This window comes from Dendrobium catenatum, unplaced genomic scaffold (assembly GCF_001605985.2).
Source record: "Dendrobium catenatum unplaced genomic scaffold, ASM160598v2 fragScaff_scaffold_974, whole genome shotgun sequence".
Taxonomy (NCBI): Eukaryota; Viridiplantae; Streptophyta; class Magnoliopsida; order Asparagales; family Orchidaceae; genus Dendrobium; species Dendrobium catenatum.
Window position 1 is genome coordinate 1080784 of NW_021319436.1, and position 3747 is coordinate 1084530.

The window sequence follows — 3747 nt, forward strand, 5'->3', positions numbered from 1 at the left end:
TTTTACGTTTCCGCATTTTAATTCTTAGTCTTAAAAACTCTGTGGTTGAAAAACTTTTTCTACAAAACTTAAAAGAAATAATTTTTATTTTGGTTCAACATAATTTTAAAAGAGGGCTTAAAATTTTTAAACTACCAATTCACCCCCCCTCTTGGTAGCCTTTGGGACATTAACTTAGGCTTAACAACCTAATTACTAGACTCAACAGCTTTTTCATTTGAAGTGCTAAGTGCATAGGGTAGTTTTAGCTATGGCTTGAACTAGCCTCTAAGGCCAAGTTAGCTATTTTATTGAGTTAGCAAGGGCCCCAAAAAGTTTTAAAAGTCTAGTGGAGCCTTTAAATTAGACTGGTTTGGCTTGGGATGAGCTAAATTCTTTTTTGAGTTTTTAAATGGGGCTAGGTTAGCCTAATTAATCCATATGGGCTAGCTAGGTGGGTTAAGTATCCTAGTGGAGCTTGGTCAAGGTCTTTTGGTCATTAGGACAATATTTAGTGAAGCTTAGATTATGTTTTGGTTTAGACCAATGAAAACTGTTTTTCTGTTTTTTGGGTATTGGGTATTTTGACTTAACCATCGCTAACTAGTCTTGAACATAAGTTAAGAGCATGCTAGGATGATCCTTGAATGGTTCTAAAACTCTTAGATGCAATCCTAAATTCAATTGGAAGAAGTTTTCTTAAGATCCTTAGAATTGGGTCTGTTGAGGTTGTTTGGTCTTTTCCACCTAAACATTGTCAAAAGGGGTTCACCATGGTTTAGGAGTTAATCTATGTGTCCCTTGAATTATCTTCAATCACCTTAACTTAATTCCAAGGTCAAATGTATGAGTTTTAACCAATAATGTTAAAGTTGACGGTTTAAGGGAATTTTGGTAAATTTAGGGTTAAATATGGCTAGTAGGTGTTAAGTGTGGGCTGGGGGTAAGCGTAGTTGACACTTCAAGGTTAAATGAACGAGTTTAACCATAAATGACCCAAGAGTAAATGTTACATAAATTTTTATTTTTTTTTGAACTTTTATGGTGAAATGGGTTGAAGTAGGGTTAAACTTTAGTTTAAATGATTTTAACATGAGTTAGGATCATTTGGATCCAATGCAAAGGTTTAGTTTAGAGTTTTGAGCTCAAATGAACATAAGGTGCCTTGGATTATTTTGTTAATTTTTTCACTTTTGGCCAAATGCGTTAAGCAAGGGAAAAAATATTGTCAAATAACTCAAATACAAAATAAAAATAATTTAAAATCAAACCCAAGGACAAATGACAAGATTTTGGGTTTTGAAATTTAATTTTAAGATTATTAGGGTTAACCTTGGGTTGGTTATGGTCAAAGAGCTTTGACCATGGGTCATCCTTGGGAAAAATAATTTCTCAGATGGATGAAGAGTTTTTGGACCCAATTCATATGTCAAATGTCAAATGATTATTTTTGAATTGTTAGATTTTTATTTTTTTCAGAAACTTATGTAGGAGAACGTTTAGATTTTTTTGGAAGATTTTGAAGTTCCTTCATTGCAAATCTTTAGTCGTGACTATTTATGGTGGTAGAGGCTCGCCGATCATCCTCCATTGATTGGAATTCCTCAACCCCTGCATATTCTATGCGTCCAAGTCCTTTGGATGCAAAAGGTTAATTCTCATTCAACTGTAATTTGCCTTGAAGTTCTTATTTCAAGAATACTCCTCGGATTATTAGAGAAGGTCAATTTTTTTCCAATCATGAGTGTGATCTTGATGGAAGCAAAGGGAATGAAGAGGTATCTATTACCTGTTTGGATCGTAAGGTACCTTATTCTACGTTGGATTGTCTTAAATCTGATTCCTTATTGAATATTATTCTGGATTTTCGTCCCAAAGCTAATGATTTTGAGGCTTCTTCTTCTACTAGATTTAATTTGAAAGTGAATCATTATTTGTTTGATAAAGGAAATAATTGTGTTAACAATTTATCTATTGGTGGCTATGAGAAAGGTTCTTCTACAACTTTGCTAGAGGATAATTATAATAAATTCTCTATTAATATTAATAAACCTCACATTTTGGAAAATTATGATTTGAAGAATGCAAATGTGTGGATCAAAACTCCACATATTAAAATAAATTTTTTGAAAGGAATTTCTAAAGACATTGAGGATTTGAATGTGGTTAAACCTGATGTGGAGAAATAAAGTGCTAAAGTTTAAGTTTTGATGAAATCTTTGGTTGTTAAAATTCTTAGAAAAAACTTTCCTTTCTTTATTTGTAGTCTTGAAATAAGATATCAATGAAGTAAGTTTGGTGGTTTTTATATAAACTATCTTGGGATAGATTGGTTGTTGTGTTCGTTTCATTCAGCCAAAGCTATGGAGGAAGTTTTAAATGGAGGTCCTTGGTATGTCGGTGGTTTCATAATTGGTATACATAAATGGACACATATTTTTTCTCATATTTCTATGGATGGAATATCTTTATTTATTTGGGTTTGATTGCCTCGTTTATCTCTTAAGTGTTGGGATGAAGTTAATATTACCAAAATTATTTCAAGAATAGGAACCCCATTGTAATTAGACGACAACATATTTAAATGAGGTAGAAGGGAATTTGCTAGAGCTTGTGTTCAAATCAATTTGAATACTAATCTTCCTTGCATAATTTGGATTGAAGGTTTGTGTGGAATTTTTATTTTTGAAATTTTGAATATGAGAAAATATATGTTTTATGTTTCATGTGTGGTAGGCTTGGGCATAAAGTTTCTGTGTGTCCTAATATCTCACTTGATATGAATCATTTTGATAAGGAAAGTCTTAAGAAAGTAGTTCATAAATATGATATTGAGAATGAGACTTCCTATGGTCCTTGAATGCATGTTAAATTCAGGAATAAGAAGAGGAGAAAAGTTTTTTTTTCAGTAAAAAACTAGATGGTGGAATGAAGGAATCTAGTTCTCAAACCTTTATGGATAATTTTGCTGCTAAAGATGGCAAGGTTAATGAGAAGGATACTATTTTTCTTGACAGTCTTTCTAAATAAATTATGGATAAATTTGATTATATATTTGATAAAATTATATCATATTTGGGTAAAAATAATAATTTTAATGTGTTATCTCATGAGGAAGATGTTAGTGAAGCTGCTGTTAAAATAATTGATGTCTATAATTTAGTTTAAGTTGTTCTCAATGAAGATTCAAATAAAGATATTGATGGATTTAATCAGGAAGGAAAATTAGATGTTGATTCGAAAGCTTCTAAGGATTTTCCATCAGATGAATATGATATCTAGTTGGCAAATAGCGTGAATGAAGATTGCTTGAAGAATCATGTGAATTCATCAGGTAGGAAGATATCTGATGTTGTTATTGGCAAGGATGTTGCTGAACCAGAAGATACTCTCAACACTAATGCATTATTATGTGGAGATGATCCTATTACTGTTGTAAAGAATTCAGTGAGAGAATTGATGGTAGAAGCAGATTTTGTTTTGAACATTGAGGCTAGTTCAAAGAATTCTACTACTCTGAATTCAAAAAAGGTGGAAACGGTGAAGAATAAAGTTTCCAATCCCATTATTGGTCATGAGCTTGGAAACTCTTTTAAATTTGAACATAAATTATCTAAAGAGTATTAATCATTAGGTCCATTGGAAGAACTACCTAGAAGAAAAAATGTTGACTTGAGGTTGAAGAATGGTAGTGGGGACATTTCCCCTTCGGTTTACTAATATGTTATTGTCTGAAGACTGGAATCTTGATGAAGGGCATATAAAGGT